We start from the raw sequence: 11,768 nt of genomic DNA on the forward strand, positions 1-11,768 counted from the left end.
TGTTAGAACCTTTAGAATCAGAAATGAGTGATTTTGAGGTTAGTTTCTCACGGTATAGTGACCATGCTGTGCTAGGAATCAGAATGTTTTTACCCACAAGGTTGATGGACACAACCAAGACAGCCTTTGACCCAATTATTTATAAAACAAATGGGGTTACTATCAAATGAGAGAAAGTAGATCTTCCTACTTTTCTACCATCTGTTATTTGGCCAACCCTCATAATATTATTAATTCATATTCTGCTGTCACTCGCAGCGTGAAACAAGCGGTGACCCGCATTTAACCCCGACTAGAGGACACAAGGGAGGTTGGTTTGATTTCAAGTGTACAAGTGCAAGAAAACACCTTCAGCAAGAACTAAAACTTCTTTCAAAGGATGTGCATGCTGTTAAATTGGTCCGTGTATACTTTAAACAGACCTTGGCAAATAGGAAAAAGCATATTAGAGAAGCAGCCTGGGAGAAACTGACACAGGCTAGCTCCCTAAAGGATAGCAAACTATAGCTATTTTAAGGGCCCGAATGAGCCGTCTGAGGAAGGTCACACAGAAGAAGAACCCTGGCTAACTTATTCTTCAGCCATATATGAAGCATAACCATCAAAAGGACCCAAGTATGCAGCACGGCATAGTATACAACATGTAGAACCGCAAATCTCCCAATACAACCCTCTTCAATTTGTGGCCCTGTATGAAGTGGAGAGAGCACTGGAGGAGAGCAACAAAGGGAAGGCCCCCAGCCCTGACTTTACCCCCCTGGACCTATACAAAGAGCAGCCTGACCTTTTGGCCCCCCTGCTTACAAATGTCTATAATATCTCTGTAGCCCTAGGACCACCTACTTCCTGGAAAACTTAAATCAGAAGGGCTCATTACAATGATGGAACAATCACCACTACTGGGTCATCATAAGACTTACCCCTGCCATATTATGATGGCGGTGGGTATCAAGGTGGACGCAAAGTCCCTCCTCCGCTTTTCCACCGGTAGCAATCATTACGATTGCCTGCCAGGCGGAGCTAGGCCACTAATTTGGTGGTGGTGCCTAGCACCATCCGCCATATTAGGATGTGGGGACTGAAAAGCCTTTCCATGGCGGCATCGCACCCATGGAAAGACTAATGGGGATTGGGTCCAGGGGCCCATTGCGGGCCCCCCTTGTGTCTGAGGGAGGTGTGTAGCACTTGGGGGGTACCTGTGGTACTCCCTAAATTTCACTGTAGTGTGGTGCCTGCCATGTGTTGCAGTGAAATGCTAGACATGCAATTTTAAAATCACGGCTGGTGTTGCTGTCAGCAACACCCTCCGCATTGTTAAATTGGAGAATGCCACCGCCATGGTGGCAGTCGCATCCTAATTCAAGGTGTGGGACTGCCGCATATCTGAGGGCCGGTCCAAACACACCGCGGGAATGGCGGGCGGACTCAGGTTCACCCACGATCCCCAGAGCCCCAGAGTTATGATTTATAAGAAGGGGAACAAGTCTAAGCATTGGCGAATTTTGCGGATTTGCGGTCCGCAAATTTGCGCAAAATGGCAAAAGAATCTGCGAGTTCGCGGATTTTCCCACGAACTCGCGGATTTTTTTGCCATTTGCACAAATATGTGCCCAAGTGTGTCTGTAACTTTGCCACCGCGCCGAAAGGCACGGAGGTCCCTCCAGTGAGCTGTCCATGAAAGTGAGGAAAGGGCGGGAAGATGTTGCATACCCTAGTGTGTGTGGTACGGGGCCAAACGGGCGGGGCTTCTATGCAAGTTCACATGCCTCTTGTTTATAAAGCAATGTGTTTAATATCTGTCAAGATCTGTCAAGATAGTGATGTGTGGATCTTTACATCCTTTCTCAGTATCAGTAACAACAGCAATATTTTCAACATCTAGCAATAGACCCAACTCAATTCAATTAAAATTCAAAAAACTTTATTAGAATACAGAATATGTCCATAAAAGGGCAGTGCAAGAGGGGGGCGTGGTCAACCTCCAAAAATGGCAATCGCATGAAAGGGGCATAAAAGACCCGTCACATCATCACTTTACTTGGCCCAGGCTCTTCACCAAAAATCAAACCAGACACCGTGGGTGCTCAGAACTCCCATTTGTGAGCTGTGAGGTTGCCGCAAAGCTGAACTACCCCCAGCACAGCTAACTTCACCAAAGAAAATGGCAGATCATCAGGCCCGCTGCACCCACTAGCAGTATGAGGGAGACGGCGGGTGGCATCGGCAGATCGGATGACATCACAAAGGAATACCTGAGTCTAAAGAATGGTGATGACCCAGAGCCTGAAACCAACACCAGTGGGCTGCTGGACCAGACAGTGGGGTGCCTGGCTGCAGCGGGCCCGGTTTGTGCCACAAAGTCTCAGAGGAGCACAGGCCGCCTGCCCCCATCTGAGCAGTCTACCACTCCAAGGAAGATGGTGAGCGAGGTGGAGGGATGGCTGAAGGGACTTTTGCTGTGTACTTACCAGCCAAGAATCCAGTGTGGTGCTGGTGCTGCTCTACGAGAATAGAGGTGCCTCAGAGGCCCCAAACTGGGCTCTGGGACTGATCCCCGAGTGCACAACTGCAGCGTTTGACAGACGGCATCCCACGACGCTCATCAGCTGCGGCAGCATGACCCCCTCGGAAACCACGGAGCTTGATTGGGCCCTCCGATGTATACGTTGGGGCAGATACAGCGGAGGCAGACAGTGGGACCTTGGGATGGAATGACTTGCACTCACAAGGGACGCTGCAAGATACCAGACAGGCCCACCTGGAATAGGACAGCTTAGTGCACAGCCTACAGCGGGAACTATGTCTCTGTCCCACATAGAGTATTGAGACACGTGCACACCTCGGTAAATTGAGCCGGCCTGAGACTGCATGGGTGGGACAGGTTACGGGGCACTGTGTCGGTGATAACAAGCACTGTCTTGCCTGTTCTATTGGGAACGGAAGAACAGCGTTGTTCCCTTGTGGAGGGCAGACCTGCATGGATCAGTGTGGGCTCTGTTAGTGATACACAAATGAACACAGGCTACAGGAAGTGGGGGGTCATTACTGGAAGTACACACTATTCACAGTGGCCCCAAAGCTCACGACCGACAAAATCTATGATATGACAGGGCAAGCTTCACTCTCAACACGTGTGGCCTGCGCCATAAGGATCAGTCTGATTTACTCCTGCTGCAGTCGCTCACGAGTGGGCAGGTGAGGAAGTGCGGAGGGCAGTAGTTGCTACCCGAATATCGCACTGAACGGTAAAAACTAGTGCCCGATACAGCCCCTCTGGACTGCAGGCCATCGCGACATGGGGCACACCAAAGGAAGGCAAGCTAACTCAGGAGAAACTTGGAGAGCACAGCACTGCGGGGCAGACAGCACCCCAGTGGGAACTGCGGAGGACCCAGTGCCCCCCACCCACCATAATAAGACCCTCACAGTATAATCTGGATGCTATACTGAGGGAGATTAAAGAGTCTTAAGCAGTGTTAGAGCAACAGATAAGGTTCCTTAGAACAGATTTTGGCCTCCTTGGAGCAGAAAACAAGAAACTTACTGAAAGAGTAAATGCCAGCACAATGACACTGCAGGAACTGGCCCCTGGCAGAAAGAGCAGGCGGAGACCGTTGCAAGGCTGCAACATCAGGTCTATGTGTTCAAGACCGATTGGAGGACGCTGAAGGGCACTCCCATTGGGACAATGTTCGGGGCTGTAGGTGCTTCCTGTTTTGGTTTAATTTTTGTGACAGGAGCATCGTGCCAGAATGAATCCTGCCTGCATATTTATTTACAAAGATGCCACTGTGTTGATACCTCTACTGGAGCGGATTTGTGGATTTTTCAGCAATTTCGCGAGATTCGCGGATCGCGAAATCGCAGAAAATCCGCAAAATCCGCGAGCGGAATGGATTTTGCGCCCACCCTTAGACAAGTCTTAACCACAATATTGCTATTGCTAAGGCCATAGAGGGTTTTCCACTTAATTGACTGGAAAAAAATAACACATTGGCAGACACACAATACGGTTTCAAAAAAGGTTTAAGTACTGTCCACCAGTGTTCAAATTTAAACACTGTCATCAGGATATATACAGGGGTGAAGAAGGGGACACGGTACTTCTCCTTCATGGATCATTCCACAGCCTTTGATTGTGTTTGTCACACAAGGCTGTGGAAATTCATGGTGGAGATGTGGATCATTAGTTTTATAAGGCAACTCTATGCAGAGGCACAGACCCACGTCATGGGTCTACCACAGGTGGATGGGGAGGGTGTTCCATGTCTTGGCGGCGAGATGGAACAAAGATCTGCCACCAGCGGTGGTTCTGCGGATGCGTGGGATGGTGGAGAGGTCGGCCGAGTGGAGCTGGCCGTTTGGGGTGTAGAAGGTGAGTTGCTTGTTGAGGTATGCAGGTCCGGTGTTGTGGAGTGCCTTGTGAGCATGGGTGAGGAGCTTGAAGGTGATCCCCTTGTTGACGGGGAGGCAGTGCAGGTCTTTCAGATGGGCTGTGATGTGGCTGTGGTGTGGAATGTTGAGGATGAGGCGTGCAGAAGCATTCTATATGTGCTGTAGTTGTTTCTGGAGTTTGGCCATGGTTCCAGCATAGAAGGCGGTGCCGTAATCCAGTCTGCTGCTGACGAGGGCCTGGGTGACCGTCCTTCTGGATCCAGTGGGGATCCATCTGTAGATATTGTGGAGCATGTGGAGGGTGTAAAAGGAGGAGGAAGAGACAGTGTTGACTTGCTGGGTCATTGATAGTGATAAGTCTAGGATGAAGCCCAGGTTGCATGCGTGGTCGGTGCGTGTCGGTGCAGCTACCAGTGTGGCCGGCCACCAGGAGTCGTCCCAGGTGGAGGGGGAGGAGCTGAGGATGAGGACCTCTGTCTTGTCCGAGTTCATTTTCAGGCGGCTGTTCTTCATCCATTCGGCGATGGCCTTCATTACTTCTTGAAGGTTGGCTTTGGGGGTGGTGCAGTCTTTGGTGAGGGAGAGGATCAGATGGGTGTCATCGGTGTATGATACGATGTTGAGGTTGTGCGATCGGACGATGTTGGCGAGAGGTGCCATGTAGACGTTGAAAAGGGTCGGGCTGAGGAATGATCCTTGGGGTACGCCACAGAAAATCTAGGTGGCTTCAGATTGGAATGGAGGGAGACGGATGCTCTGGGTTCTGCCGATGAGGAAGGAGGTGGTCCAGTCCAGGGCTTTGTCGCGGATTCCGGCGGATTTCTCCGAGAACGGGAGCAGGGAGATGTGTCGGAAGTTCTTGAAGTCCTTAGGGTTCGCGTTTTGTTTCTTGGGAAAGGCGTTGATCTCTGCATGCTTCCAGCTCTCCGGGAAGGTGGCGGTCTCAAAGGAGTTGTTGAGGATCTTCCGGAGATGGGGGTGTGATGATTGAGCTTGCTTTGTTGAAGATGTGGTGCGGGAAGGGGTCGGAAGGTGAGCCAGAGTGGATGGTCTTCATAATTTTGATGGTGCGTTGTCGTTGATGTGGGTACAGGAGAGGAAGAGGTTGGTGCAGCTTGGAGGGGGTGAGTCTGAGGTGTTGGCGGTTGTAGGGTGGCCTGGATGCTGAAGCTGTTGTGGATGTCTGTGATCTTGCGGTAGAAGAAGGTGGCTAGGGAGTCGCAGAGGTCTTGGGACGGCAGGATGTCATTAGAGTTGAGCTAGGGTTGGAGAGTTCCTTCACGATGTTGAAAAACTCTTTGCTGTTGCGTGAGTATGGGTGAAGTTTGCGAATTTGTGGTCCACGAAATTGCAAGGAAATCCGAGAGTTCGAGAAAAAATTTGCGAACTCGCGGATTTGCAGTTTTGCACAAATAGCACTTACTGATTAGCCAGTAGAAGTACTTTTTGTGCTCTGGCGAAGGGTGTTTCATCGGGCTCTCCGATGGACCCGCTGCCTCATAAATTTTGGAAGGTGTTCCAAGAGGAACTCTTCCCTCCTCTTTATTCTATCTGTCACCAGTCCTTCAGTACCGCCACAGTGCCTGAATGTTGAAAACTAGCAGTGGTCTCTCCTCTTTTAAAGAAGCCCACATTGGACCCTACCTGCCCGGCGAACTATAGGGCAATCTCGCTGCTCCCTTTTCCTGTTAAGATCATGGAGAAACTTGTCACTCAGTCTCTGTCCAGCTTTTTGGAAACCAATATCTGTCTAGACATGGCGCAGTTCAGCTTCCGGCCAGCCCATGGCACGGAATCTGCGCTGGTAGTCGTTCTGGACTATCTTCGTTCACGGGTCGACACTGGTCGGGCAGATTTTCTAGTCTCCTCGACATGTCGGCGGCGTTCGACACGGTCAGCCACGCCATACTTATCAGCAGACTGGAAGAGATCGGGGTAGCTGGGTTGGCGCGGGATTGGCTAGTTTCCTACCTTCATAACAGACATCAGGTGGTGGCTCTGCAGCCTTTCAGATCTGGCATCAAAAGAGTAGAGCAAGGAGTGCCCCAGGGGTCGGCAATCAGCCCTATATTATTCAATCTGTATCTCCGGCCTCTGATTACATTGATTAAATCTTTTGGTATCTCGGTAATCAATTATGCTGATAATACGCAGTTCATCTTTTCCTTTGAAGGCAAAGTTACTGTGTCTAAAGAGACTTTCCATCATTGTATGACAGCTACTGCGGACTGGTTGCGACATAATTCCCTCCAGTTCAATGGATCCAAGACGGAGGTGCTGTATTGCTCTATAGACCGTACCCCGCGTCCTTTGCCGGCGGATTTCTGGCCAACATCTTCCCTAGGCACGGTGGCGGCGGCGGACTCCGCCCGCAACCTGGGGGTCATGTTTGGCCCTAATTTACAACTGGATGCTTTTGTCAATAAGAAAATCCCCACCTGCATGCTGTTGCTCCGTACTCTGCGTAAGATCCTTCCCATGCTTCCGGCGCAGGCTAGACCGGAGGTAGTGCGTGGCATCATTCTCAGTAGGTTAGACTACTGCAACGCACTGCTTCTGGGCGCACCTAGCACCTTGATCAGTAAGCTGCAGCGCATACAGAATATGGCAGCTAAGCTTGCCCTTTCTCGGTTGCGCTCTGCTTCCTCCTCTTTGGCACTCAAAGATCTTCATTGGCTGCCTGTCCAGCAGTGTATTTGTTTTAAAGCATCTTGCTTAGTTTTCAAGGCCCTTCATGGTCAGGGGCCGGTTTTGCTGCAAGAGCTTTTTTCATGGTACTCCACCGCCAGACCTCTACGTTCTTCCTCGGCATGTTTGGTGGTAGTTCCTAGAATCCAGAGGCTACGGATGGGTGGCCGTTCTTTTGGCTACACGGCCGCTAAACTTTGGAACTCACTCCCTCTGTCTCTGAGGAGCCTGAGAGAACTCTCATCCTTTAAAAATGATTTGAAGTTGAAGACTTATCTTTTCCCCAGGGCAGTGCAACCTTTTGATTGCGTAATTGGTCAGGTAGAGTCAAAGCGCCAGGATACCCTTTGGGTGACAGTTTTTGCGCTATAGAAGTATGCAATACATACATACATACATAATCAGTGAGTGCTACCTCGTTGGGTAAATGTATAGTGCTTTTCCTTCACTACAGATGCTGAAAGTGCCAGAAGAGTAGTCTCCAGTGACCATGTGTGCGTTACTATGCCATCGTGCCGAAGGGTGCAGGGGTCCCTGGAGTGAGCTGTCCATCATAGTGGGTAAATTACGGGAAGACCGTGCACACAGTTAGTGTGTGGGCGGGGCCAAACGGGCAGGCTTCTATGCAAGTTAACATGCCTCTTTTGTGTATAAAAGGTCAGAGACTGATCAGAGCAGCAGACGAGGAGAAAGAAGCTCCTGGAATCAGGAACTGAACGGGGATTGCGGTGGTGAAAGTGAAGGATGCAAAGGCCTTTATATAGCATCACAGCTAATTTTCGATGATATATATTTGGAGAAAGCACACCTGCCCTCCCTCGACAAAGATCACGATTGTTTTTGGGCTGACGAATGCGTTACTGAATTTGAGCTTCAACTCGGGCACCTATCTGTAAGTACTTCCTGTTGAGGTTTAATTTTTGTGACAGGAGCATCGTGCCAGAATGAACCCTGCCCTTTATCCAAAAATACGCCATCGTTTTGTGCGATACTTCTACTCAACTGGAGTACTTTCTACTGGCTAATCAGTAAGTGCTACCTCGTTGGGTACTATGGGTTACTATGCCATCGCTCCGAAGGACGCAGGGGTCCCTTGAGTGAGATGTCCATCATAGTGGGTAAATGGCCGGAAGACAGTGCACACAGCTAGTGTGGGGTTGGGGCCAAACGGGCGGGCCTTCTTTGCGAGTTCGCATGCCTCTTTTGTGTATAAAAGGTTAGAGACCGATCAGAGCAGCAGGCGAGGAGAAAGAAGCTCCTGGACACAGGAACTGCATGGGGATTGCGCTCGTGAAAGTGAAGGATGCAGAGGCCTCTATCCAGCATCACAGCTAATTTTTGACGGTAGATATGGGGAGAAAGCACACCTGCCCAGCCTCGACAAAGCTCACAATTGTTTTTGGGCTGATGAATGCGTTACTGAATTTGAGCTTCAACTCGGGAACCTGCTTAATTTATATCTGTAAGTGCTTCCTGTTGAGGTTTAATTTGTGTGACAGGAGCATAGTGCCAGAATGAACCTTGCCCTTCATATTTAATTGATCCAAGAATACGCCATCATTTTGTGCGATACCTCTGCTCAACTGGAGTAATTTCTACTGGCTAATCAGTAAGTGCTACCAGGTTGGGTAAATGTATAGTGCTTTTCCTGCCAGAAGAGTTGTCTCCAGTGACCATGTGTGTGTTACTATGCCATCGCGCCGAAGGGCGCAGGGGTCCCTTGAGTGAGCTGTCCATGATAGTGGGTAAATGGCAGGAAGACGGTGCACACAACTGGTGTGTGTGCTGGGCCAAACGGGCGGGCCTTCTATGCAAGTTCATATGCCTCTTGTGTGTATAAAAAGTCAGAGACTGATCAGAGAAGCAGATGAGGGGAACGAAGCTCCTGGACACAGGAACTGCACGGGGATTGTGCTCTTGAAAGTGAAGGATGCAAAGGCCTCTATCCAGTATCACAGCTAATTTTCTATGGTAGATATGGGGAGATAGCACACCTGCCCAGCCTCGACAAAGATCACGATTGTTTTTGGGCTGATGAATGCGTAACTGTACTTGAGCTTCAACTCAGGCACCTGCTGTAAGTGCTTCCTGTTGATGTTTAATTTTTGTGACAGGAGCATCGTGCCAGAATGAACCCTGCCCTTCATATTTATCCAAGAAGACGCCACCATTTTGTGCGATACCTTTACTCACCTGGAGTACTTTCTACTGGCTAATCAGTAATTGCTACCTCGTTGGGTAAATGTATAGTGCTTTTCCTACACTACAGCTGCGAAAAGTGCCAGAAGAGTTGTCTCCAGTGACCATGTGTGTGTTACTATGCCATCGCGCCGAAGGGCGCAGGGGCCCCTTGAGTGAGCTGTCCATCATAGTGGGTAAAAGGCGGGAAGACGGTGCACACTGTGAGTGTGTGGGCGAGGCCAAACGGGTGGGCTTTCTATCCGAGTTCACATGCCTCTTGTGTGTATAAAAGGTCAGAGATCGATCAGAGCAGCAGACAAGGAGAAAGAAGTTCCTGGTCACAGGAACTTCATGGAGATTGCGCTCGTGAAAGTGAAAGATGCAGAGGCCTCTATCCAGCATCACAGCTAATTTTCGACGGTAGATATGGGGATAAAGCACACCTGCCCTGCCTCGACAAAGCTCACAATTGTTTTTGGGCTGATGAATGCGTTACTGAATTTGAGCTTCAACTCGGGCACCTGCTTTATTTATATCTGTAAGTGCTTCCTGTTGAGGTTTCATTTTTGTGACAGGAGCATCGTGCCAGAACAAACCCTGCCCTTCATATTTATTCAAGAAGACGCCACCGGTTTGTGCTCAACTGCCCAAAATCCGCCCACTTACGGATTCGCGAATTTTTTGGCAATTTCGCGAGATTCGCGGATCGCAAAATTGTCGAAAATCCGCGAGCGGAACGGATTTTGCGCCCACACTTACTGCTGTGTGCCTTGTTGTCGATGCATTAATTGAAGGAGGTTCTTTTGGTGGTTAAGATGAATTGGTGGGGCCTGCTGATGGGGTTCTTGTAAGCTGCATTGTTGTCCGGTGTCTGTTCGTGGTGCCACCTGTTCTTGAGTCTTTGGCAGGTCTGCTTGGATGCCCGGAGGTCAGCAGTGACCAGATGGCTTTTCTGTCGGTGAGTCTGTTTGAGGGTTTCTTGATCAGGGCAAGAGTGTTGGCTGAGTGGTTGATCCATTAAATGAGGTTGGGGGCGGCAGTGTCGGTGTCGGCAGTTTTGGCTGGTGGGTTTCAGGCAAGGGTGGCATTTAGCTGGTCTTCTGTGATCTTGTTACATCTGCGATGGGGGGTCCATTTTGGGTGATGGGGCATGGTGGGTTTTTCGAAGGTGAAGTGGATGCAGCGGTGGTCGGTCCAGTGGAGTTCGGTGGTGTGGCTGAAGTGAATGTAGTTGCTGGTGGAGAAGATGGGGCCGAGCCTGTGTCTGGAAGAGTGGGTGGGAGTTGTGACGAGCTGTTTGAGTCCAAGGTTGGCGAGGTTGTCGAGCAGGGTGGTGGAGTTGCTGTCGTTGGCGTTCTCGAGGTGGAATTTCAGGTCTCCAAGGAGGATGTAGTCCATGGATGCGAGGGCGTGCGTGCTGATGAAGTTGCTGAACTGTGGCCGGAGTCCGGGGGGTCGGTAGATGAGTGTTCCTCTGAGGGTGGTCTTGGGATCAATGTTGACCTGGAAGTGCAGGTGTTTTGGCGGTTCTGTATTTCCCTTTCAGATGACAGTATGTGAGCATTGTTACCAATACCACTGTGTGCCTAGTCTGAGTGGATGTGCCCAGTCACACTAGTCAGATTACCATCACTTACGTTCAAGCCATTTCATCTGGACCAGAGTTGGTTATCTGAAGGGTGTCACAATAATTATTATCAGACCCTTGCCCCATCTGGCTGTTCCAAATTTTGTCATGGCAGCTGACTTGTTGCCGCACAGTGATCGCACCCTTGTCACACATTGACTAATATGTGCCTAATGCAACTACATGAATGAGGACCAAATACAATGGACTGAAATGGCAGGCTGTTATAGAGTGATGTGTCAGACAGCAGGCCCGATGGTAGTTGTGCTGGGAATGGTGACATGTAGCTTGCGACAGGCATATTTACTTAGAAATGGCACAACACAGTGCATTCCACAAACACAGGAAAGCACCCCATGTGTTTTCCTCTGCACTCGCGTGGATACAAAACTTCCAAGTGCCAACAGACAGCCTTGCGCCATGGTGCAAGGGTTCCTGCATGGGTGCCAGGCTGTTCTTTTTGCAGAGGTTCAAGGGTGAGCACAGGCGTGGCACATATTCTTGCAAATACAGACCATCCATGCGTTTTTGCAATGATGCAGCTCAGTACTGCTGATTTGTTTGCATTAATGCCCTGCGCTATTTCTGGTCTACATCGCTTGCATTCACCCATTATATTTAGCAGATGAGAGGAGTTCAGGTGGTCCCCAGGATGCCAGCTGACACCTGTGTGCGCTGAGCCTGCATTCCAGGATAGCTGCTTACCATGAAGGTTATTCTAGGGGAGTGTCAACGTCACCATTGAAATGTCCCTATTTGTAGGTACTAACCATGGCCCACATATCCCCCACCCCTCAGGCATGTTGTTTCTCCAGTGAGATACCAATATTATGCCAGGGATTTGAAGGTTAGGGTAATGTTCATGGGACAAAGGGGC

This window comes from Lissotriton helveticus, chromosome 4_2, assembly GCF_964261635.1.
Source record: "Lissotriton helveticus chromosome 4_2, aLisHel1.1, whole genome shotgun sequence".
In the NCBI taxonomy this organism is placed as follows: Eukaryota; Metazoa; Chordata; class Amphibia; order Caudata; family Salamandridae; genus Lissotriton; species Lissotriton helveticus.